The following is a 10,353-nucleotide window of genomic DNA, read 5'->3' on the forward strand; positions in this document are numbered from 1 at the left end:
AAGTATAGCGTAGGAATATACACAATGATTAGTCTTTAGGGTGGTTGTGTTCCGTTTGATAAGTAATGCACGCATTACTGCACCAGTTTATTTGTTATGGAGATGTGTGTTGTGTGTGTGTGTGTGTGTGTGTGTGTGTGTGTGTGTGTGTGTGTGTGTGTGTGTGTGTGTGTGTGTGTGTGTGTGTGTGTGTGTGTGTGTGTGTGTGTGTGTGATTGATTGATGTACTTTATTTAGTAAGACATGAGAACAGTACATGGAAGTACAAATTCACAATACAAGGTCTACTAAACTGGAAGACTCATTAAGCACTGAGCTTGTTTAAGATGAGATCCCCATGCACACAAATCATGATGACATAAGAGACAGACAGATATACACACTTGTTTTTGGGGCATTCATAAGCCAATAATTTGATTCCCGTCTCCTACCAGCTAATGTATCCGGTAGGAGACACAAAGTAGATTGTTTGTGTCTCCTACTGGATACACACCCGGTCATCAAATGATTGGCTTAGGAATGCCACAAAAACAAAAATAAATCCATGAATTCAAGGCTTCATGGGGTGTGCAATTGATAGAAAATAGGGCAGTTTTGAAAGTTTTGTGTGTGTGCATGTGCTGTGCGTGTGCGTGTGCGTGTGCGTGTGTGTGTGTGTGTGTGTGTGTGTAAATGTCATCATGATTTGAGTGCGTGGGGATCTCATTTTAAATAAGCCATAGCCGATGGTAGGGCACAATGAAGGAGACACACAGAGCATGCGCAGTGGTGGGCAGTGGCGTTCCCAGAAATTACATTTAGGGCAGGCGAGATTTTTTTCTCTACCTACCCCCCCCCCCCCCCCCCCCCCCCCCCCCCCCCCCCTCCCCCCCCTCCGAAGGGGCGGGGGGGGTACTCGGGGAAAAAATCTCGGGGGAAACAAGTTAACAACGCAACACTGACTACAGAACTGAATAACGTTAATAAAAACAATATGCAAGTATAATCAATCAATCAATTATTCAGCGGTGGTCTCTTCATGTTGTAGTTTAATGGTTCAAGCTGCTCTCATACTCAGAGCCCCTTTTATGCCAGGTGAGTACAGGTGATGGCCCAGAGACCCCCAAACCTGGCACTCCTGGCACCCCATGAAGATAAAGGCAAACATTTGCATCACTATAGTATTAGGCGACGTCGCTCTGCTGTTTGGATACGGTAGTGATTAGCTGCCCGCCCGCGTGAATGGACGAGGTCCGACGGCCACTATTCTCTTTGGATTTTTTTCACTGCCTGTTTTTCAGTCTTTTACTTTATTTTCTAGGGGAGGCTAGATTTTAGTTGGGCAGGCGGCCGCCTGCCCTGCCTCTATGGTGGGTACGCCACTGGTGGTGGGGTGGCTGCCAGCTGGTTGGAGTAAAGTAACTAGTACATTTACTCAAGTATACTCTAAAATTTTGAGTTTTTTTTTTGTTTGTTTTTACTTTACTGGAGTATTTCCAATTTTCAGTACTTTTTACTTCTACTCCACTACATCTCAGAGGCAATTATTGTACTTTTTTTTACTCCAATACATTTTTTTAATATTTGTATTATCATTAAAAAACATACATTAACCTTGCCCTGAAACATTACTGTCATATCGTGACAGTCATGGAACCAATTGTTCCTGGTTTGCGATTCTTTTACATTTATAACTCTCACATGTACATAAACGTTCACATTTCAAATATTAAGTGCTGACCCCTGAGCCACGGATGTAACACGTTGAGCCGCACCACTCTAAGTACCCGTATTGTTCAATAAAAAGCATTTTGAATCCGATTGGTGGCTATTTTTTTATTTAATATTTATATTTTTTGTAATGTATCAGAGTGCAATACACCACCCAACCGACAGTGTCGCGTAGTAGAAAGCATCGGAGAAAATTAGGATAAAATGGCCAGCGATCGGATTAAAAAGCTTTTTATTGAACAATACGGAAGATGCAGGTACTTAAACTGGTGAACTTTAAACTTGTTACATCCGTGACCATGGGGTCAGCACTTTATATTTGAAATGTGAACGTTTATGTAGATGTAGTGTACGTGTTGTAAATGTAAAAACAAATAGCAAACCTGGAACAAGTGTTACGAGTGGTACCATGGCTACTCATAGACCCAACATTACACTGCCCTGCGAGTTCTACGTCTTTAGTAAAAAAAATAACTAGGCTGTTTTGTGTTGTTGAACGTCTATTCTCCAGGGTGGGAAGCCTCTCAGCACCACCTTCTCTGTATAATACACTTTATATTCACCTTCTCTGTAGAATACACTTTTTGGGCAGAAAAATAAAATATGTCCGCCAGATGGATTTTTATTTTACTCCACTGCGCCCTCTACAGGTCTGATCAATGGTAATTTATATTGACCGGATCTGTAGATTTAGCTCCATCTAGTGGCCTCAGTGCATTCCTACAGACCAACAATCTTGTTCTACAAATATGAAAACGGCACAGATGCCATTATGAAGTTATTATTAAGGCAAGAAGGGATTGATTGATTGTTTAAAAACTTTATTAGAGAAAAAGTAAACAGCACAGAAGTACGGTAACACATAAAGAATCATCATTTGATCAGTAATTCACATCAGCTGATCAGCAGGTTATAGACAGATTGATTTAGATAAAAACATTTGATGAGGTAATTATAACAATAATATAAGTATAGAGCAAACATTAAAACACACTGGGTCTCATTCACCAAGATTATCGTCTCTGACAACCAATACATTACAATTAAAAACTTAAACTGATAGAAACTAAATCAGAACAAAGCATTTTCACTAAATTAAAACTAAACTAAACCTGCTTTAATAAAAACTAAAGTGAAAACATGAAGTGAAAACCTGATAAAAACACAAAGGAATGAACAACATGGTGTTACAGATTAAACATCAGATCTCATAGATGACTTCATAGACTATCGTTTGACAGACTCAGTCATCAGTGTTGTGTAAATCAGTGTTTGTTTTGTTTACACATAATCTTTTCTATTCATCTGTTAGATTCACGTTAATGTGTATTTTCACACATTTAAACCCCTCAATATTTAGTAAACTTCACCTGTGGGCTCTGTACTTGGTCTGCTCTTTTTCTCACTCTAAAAAACCTCTTTAATGACAATAACTGGTCCTCCCCAGAGAGAGGAGAGAGAGAGAGAGAGAGAGGAGAGAGAGAGAGAGAGAGAGAGAGAGGAGAGAGAGAGACACACACACACACACACACACACACACACACACACCACACACACACACACACACACACACACACACACACACACACACACACAGAGAGAGGAGACAGGGAGAGATACACACAGGGAGAGAGAGAGAGAGAGAGAGAGAGAGAGAGAGAGAGAGAGAGAGAGAGAGAGAGTCCCGTGGGGAGAACATCCGCCGTCAAAACAGCTGATCTGCAAGCTGACGACAACGCGAAAAAGGAGCGGAGCCCCGAGAAACCCCCGGTCAGCTATAGAGGGTTTAAGAGGTTATACATTACGTGTCATGTTTTACCAGATCTCACACACCTCTGCAGTAGCTCTAAGAGCAAATATCCCTGCATAGAGAGGTCTGGTGAAGGAGGTTCTTTCTGTATGAATGAGCGACATGTTGTCGGCTCCATCTAAATGAAAGAAAGACAGAAAGCCTTCTGTCTGGCTTACAAACACGCCGACCCTGTCCCTCCCTGGGGAGGGATCAGGTCCTGACACTGCAGTACGAATGCTGTTGTGATAGAACGCGAGGTAGTATTCCTTACCAACAGAACCACCGCACCGTAACATCCAGGACATGTCAGTCTCTCCAAAGTCTGATAGCCCATCCTCCTTCCTGTTGATGTCTTTATAACTGACTGCTATCTGAACACCCTCTCCACTCCATTCAACTTCAAAGTAACAAGGATCAGACAGACTCTCTCTACTCAACACATTACGGGAACTGGTAAATCTCTGTGGATGATCAGCATAAGGTTGGAGTGGTACTGTATAAGTCGCCTTCCTGTAGTTTTCTGACAGGATGAGTCTCGTATCCACTGTGTTTGGGTCCAATGACAGAGGAGAGGAATCTGTGAGGAAAAAAACACATGATGAAATATAATTAACCCATTCAAGACCGGGAACGCCTCTGTGTCATATTTTAAGATGTCTTTGGGCTATTCAAAAATAGCAGATATACAAGCTCGCAGCGCGGCACCGAGTGCCGCGCTGCGAGCTTGTAGATCTGCTATTTATTTATTTCTAAATCATGAAAATGCTAATCTACAAGTTGTCACCAACGCACGCGTTGTGAGCTTGTAGATCTGCTATTTTCGGCGAAGAGATTTGCTGTAGAGAGGGAGAAGCAGCAGAGGAACCCCGGTCAGCTATAGAGGGTTTCAGTGGTGGAAAAAGTACTCAAATTCTTTACTTAAGTAAAAGTATCAATACTGCAATATAGAAATACTATGTTACAAGTAAAAGTCCAGAATTCAAAATGTACTTGAGTAAAAGTACAAAAGTAGTATTGACATCAAGATGTACTTAAAGTACAAAAGTAAAATTACTAGAATGTTTGAAAATAGCAGATCTACAATATTTATCATTTTTTTTATTCAAATCTTTGCTTCTGGGGGTCCCTGGAACAACACATTTTCAGATGGGGGTCCGCGGCTAAATACATTTTGGAGGTCCTTGACATGAAAAAGTATGAGAACCACTGATATTAAACAAAACAAAATCTTAGTGTGTTTTCAGTGGTTTTACGATAGAGGGCGCTGTTCAGCAGTCTGTCAATGATCACCATCACCCAAGATAATATTTTGGAAAAAAGCAGATCTACAATGTGATGCATCGTGATTTGTGACAGATTGTGAGCTTGTAGGTCTGCTATTTTAGAATAGCTGGAGGTTGAAGTATTTAATAGGGTTGAGGTAGCCTGATTATCAGACTGAAGCTGCAGTCCACTCAGAGAGTGGGCGGGGTCTATGGTATGGAACCAGGCTAGGGTTGAGGTGGTTATTAAATGTTTTGTAACAATAATCTAAAATGCCAAAGTAACTGTTAGTATGCAAACTTTATAATAATAAGTAATACTTATAGTGATGTAAAATGTATAATATCTGCCTCTGAGATGTAGTGGAGAAGTAGAAAGTAGTAAAAGAAAATGAAATACTGATTGTAGATCGGCTATTTTTTTTAAAGTCTGACACATTTAGAAAAAGTAAGTGTATTCTGAGGCCAATAGTTTTACTTTTATTCAAGTAAATTGTTGAATACAGGACTTTTATCTTAAGAAAGTTTTTCAACATTGTGGTATTAATACTTTTACCTATGTAAACACTCTGAGTATTTCTTCCAACATTTAGTCTGTCAGTTAGAAACCTTGTAAATCCAAACTGTTACTTTACAGGAAAAATAAGCTGATAATCAATGGATTTAATTTAGTTATTATTTAGTCACAAGATCGTGTTAATACTTTTCATTGGTTACATATTTATAAAACACACACATGCACGCCCGCACACACACGCGTGTTAAATACTTTGACATTCACATTCGATTTTTTTTTTAAATAGTGAAAATAGCAGATCTACAAGCTCACAACGCGTTGCATCACATTGTGAGCTTGTAGATCAGCTGTTTTCACTTGTACTCTTGTATATGATGAATTAGCAATTAGGGAATTAGGGTCCCCTGTTGAAGACCCTGAAGTAGGACATTAGTATTATTATTTAGGATTTAATTTAATTGATTAAAAGAAAAGGAGACACACACACACACACACACACACACACACACACACACACACACACACACACACACACACACACTGTACTCACGCTTCAGATAGTCCACCCGGTTTCTGCTTCCGCGAGGTACAGCTGGACGGGCGGAAGCTCCGCCTGAATACAAAGTAGAGACAAGAAATCATGAACATGACTGAATGACCTTAACTGAGGTTACATTTTAATCTACAGTATATCATGACATGATTGTGCCTTTTGCAGTTGTGCTTCATCTCATTTTTAATATTCAATTATTTATGATTACCATGTTATGGCACCATGTTTTTTTGGCACTATAATTGCATAATCTGATCATTGTGAAAGAAAATATGATAGTAGTCCGATCCCAGTTTAATACACTGTTGATTTCCTTTTTTCTGTAATAATTTTCAGGGTTTTGTAACCATAAACAAAACAATACAGAATGTCTGTTATGACCTCTTTATATAATAATCTATTATCTGGCACTTGGAGCACTTTATTGAGCATGGAAAATAGACATACATGTAGTATGTTTTATTAGTCTCTGAGGAGTTTTCCTTAAACTTTTTTCCCACCCTTTTTCCTTTATGTTTTTGACACTACCACAACCCTGAACTAAGGACAGAGAAGGGCGACTAAAATGTATTATAGACATGGGATGCATAGCAGGTGTTAACACATTAACTTATATTCATTATCCATCCTCTCCTCACCTGTGTTTCCAAACTTCCTCGCTAGATCATTCCTGCCCATCTTCTTCAGAACAGTCCGCATGATGTCACGTTCATTTCCGGAATATTTCTGTTTGATCAGCGTGACAACAGCCATCCTCCCAGCATCATCCAGAGCACTCACTGTCAGCGGCTGACCTGCAGTATTTTCAGGTTGTTGCAGATAAACCTTGAAGTAGTTGAACTCGTGGTGAGTAAGAGCATTCAGAGCCTCCACCATAAGATCCATAATTGACGACATGTTGGATTCCTACAAACACATAATGTCAACATGTCAGCTTCATTCTCTTAATGCTTTGGATGTGAATAGATTAAACATTAAACCAAAAAAGTCCTTGCGGGCTTGTTTCCATTCAAGGACCCCAATGGAAACAAGCCCGCAAGGACTTTTTTGGCCGGACCTTTTAGACAAAAGCATTATAAATGTAACTGTGTTGTTTTACATTCTTTTGCCTAATAAACATTTCAATCAATCAAAAAAAAAACATCAAGGAGTACACATTAATGTACATTTCTGTATACCATAGTTCTACAAATGAATGAATGTATATACATCACATATAGACACATGCTGTAGACCAGTGGAAGCAAAGTAATGTAGAATGTAGTACCAGAATAATACAAGCTCACAACGCCATGCGACGCGTTGTGAGCTTGTAGATCTGCTATTTTCAAAAAATCTCAAACAAACATTCAAATGGTAAAAAAAACCTCTTCAGATGAGGGACAAATACATTAATTTGGGGTTCCATGACATGAAAATATTTGAGAACATCTGGTTTAGATAATAATTCAAATAAAACAATACAAAAATAATAATAATAATAATAAAAAATGAAAGCAAGCCAAAATAAGCAACTACACTTTAGAAACAAGCCCGAAAAAAGCGCTAACCGCAACTAACAATATTTACAAGCGACTTTACAGAAATAGAAGCCCAACGTCGCTTATAACAAACGGACATGGCAATACTGACTCACAGCCTCTAAGCAGTGATGCCAGGTTTTGTGAGAGAAACAAGCAACCAGGTCTTTGAAAACGAGCCCAAAAGAAGCGACTATTATCGTAGGCCAAAAAGAGCACTTTAAACCTATATTTAATAGGTAACCGTGTATTTGTATATCTGTCTGCTTTCCTGTTGGAGCTCTTACCTGTCAAACGTCCTGAAGATTCTGCTAATGACCACTCTGCTCGTCTGTAGAAGAAGTAGAGTGTCGTAGGGCCGCTACGGCACTCTTATATGTGTTGAGCACAATGGAGAGAGAGTGTTCTGGTCCAACTGGATTCTTTTGCACCCACGACCCATAGATACCCCCCCCCCCTCTACCTGCCTGAAGCCTCACAGCCCAGACCTGATCAACTTGATCTGTGTGAGGGGTCAGCCCCCCCCCCCCCCCCACCCCACAAAACAATTCACACACACACACACACACACACACACACACACACACACACACACACACACACACACACACACACACACACACACACACACACACACACACACACACACACACACACACACACACACACACACTGTACTCAAGTACAATTTTGAGGTATTTGTACTTTACTTGAGCATTTCCAATTTCCAATACTTTTACTTCTCCACTACATCTCAAAGGCAAATATTGTACTTTTACTCCACTACAATTATTTGACTACTTTAGTTACCTTGTAGATTTTGATCATTAATACATTAACCTCTTCAGCCCTATATATATTTCGGCCATTTGAAAATAGCAGATCTACAAGCTCACAATGCGTCGCGATGCGACGCATTGTGAGCTTGTAGATCTGCTATTTTCAAAAGTTTTTTTATGCATTTTATACATTTGAAAACTTGTGAAATGGGACATTCTGCCTAATGAGTACTTTGTACTTTAAGTATATTTTGATGCTTTTAGTCAAGTAAATTTTGAATTCCGGACTTTTACTTGTAACAGAGTACAGTCTAAAACAGTTTTTTTGCAAAAACGTATGTTGCTGAAATATCAGCGGTTCTCAAACGTTTTCATGTCAAGGACCCCCAAAATGATATGTGTTTGGCCGCGGACCCCCATCTCAAAATATGTTGGTCCAGGGACCCCCCCAAGAAGCAAAGATTTGAGTTACAAATGTTTGCTATAAACATATAAATAACAATGAGTGTGAGTGAGAGAGTATGCATGACTGTGTGTGTGTGTGTGTGTGTGTGTGTGTGTGTGTGTGTGTGTGTGTGTGTGTGTGTGTGTGTGTGTGTGTGTGTGTGTGTGTGTGTGTGTGTGTGTGTGTGCGTGCGTGCGTGCGTGCGTGCGTGCGTGCGTGCGTGTGTGTGTGTGGTGTCTGGAGCGCAATTGTTTTATATTATTATTATTATTATTATTATTATTATTATTAAAGCTGGCCTCTCAGCTCCACATTCCTGCATCCACAACAGATTAGCAGTGGCAGACAGTGGGATGTGTAATATACAGTAGGCCTATAGACCAGTTATTTGTTTACTAACATTGAGACTGGACGCACAGGTGATTGTGATTATTCAAAAATAGCAGATATACAAGCTCATTGCGCTGCACCGAGTGCCGTGCTACGAGCTTGTAGATCTGCTATTTTTGAATAGCCAAAGTGTAAAATAATGATTTTTAGCTCAAATCTAAAAATGACACAGATGCGTCTTCAGGTCTTAAGGGGTTAAGGGGTTTATAGATTATTTGATTTGATCATTTTTCGGTTTAGATCAGTTGATGTACCTTAAATGTTGCCTCGTCTGTTTTTTTGTTTGTTTTATTAAGTAGCAGATTTTTTTACTTGCATAATGAGTACTTTTACTTTTGGTACGTTATAAAGCATGTTTTGATGCCAATACTTTTGTACTTTTACTCAAGTAAATTTTGATGACCGGACTTGTACTTGTAACAGAGTGTTTTCTTCATTGCAGTATCGATACTTTTACTTAGTGAAACATGAATGTGATCTTTTCTCCTGATAGATCGTTAGTGCTAAAACATGTCTCCCCAGCTGTCCAATCCAATCCAATCCACTTTATTTATAGAGCACATTTAAAAACAACAGTGTTGAACCAAAGTGCTGTACACTCAGTAAAAAAAAAACTAAAATAAACAAGAAAACACACACACACAGTGAACAAGACAACGATTGACACAATGCCTGAGGGAAGCAGCAGCTTCTCAATCTGAATTTTCAAACGCCAAGGAGAACAAAGTGAAGTTTTCAAACGTGATTTAAAGGACAACTTTGTTTTTTTACAACCAATGTTTATGTTTTAGATTGTAATTAAAGTAAATAAAAGATGAGTGTTAAAAACATTTAATTTACTGCTTTCTATAGTTTTAGCAATTTTCACAATCTTTTTTACAGTGTTTTCACAGTGGGCGGGGGCATTCTGTCCGGTGGCTAAATATGTATTTTTTTAACACATTAACCCGGCGTTTTCTTTATTATTATTTACAGTAGCTCTTCTAGCCCCCAATAACTCACATCTGGCCATCAAAGACCACAGGACCTTTTTTATTGTGTAAAAAAGTCATATTTAGCCACCGCCCACTGTAAAAAATATCGCAAAAAATGCTAAAACTATAGAAAGCAGTAAATGAAAAAAAAATTACACTCATCATTTATTTACTTTAATTACAAGCTAAAATATAAACCTTGGTTGTAAAAAAACAAAGTTGTCCTTTACTTAAACACAGGCAGGGTTTGAGACGCTCTAACATGGGGTGGCAGCTCGTTCCACAGTGTGGGCGCTATGGAGGAAAATGATCTATCTCCCCGTGTTTTCAACTTTGTTGCTGGGACCTTAAGGAGTGACTGGTCAGTAGACCTTAAGACCCTTGTACCATTTTAGGAGGTAGAAGTTCCCA

Source organism: Gymnoscopelus microlampas, assembly GCF_963454915.1.
Source record: "Gymnoscopelus microlampas genome assembly, chromosome: 21".
In the NCBI taxonomy this organism is placed as follows: Eukaryota; Metazoa; Chordata; class Actinopteri; order Myctophiformes; family Myctophidae; genus Gymnoscopelus; species Gymnoscopelus microlampas.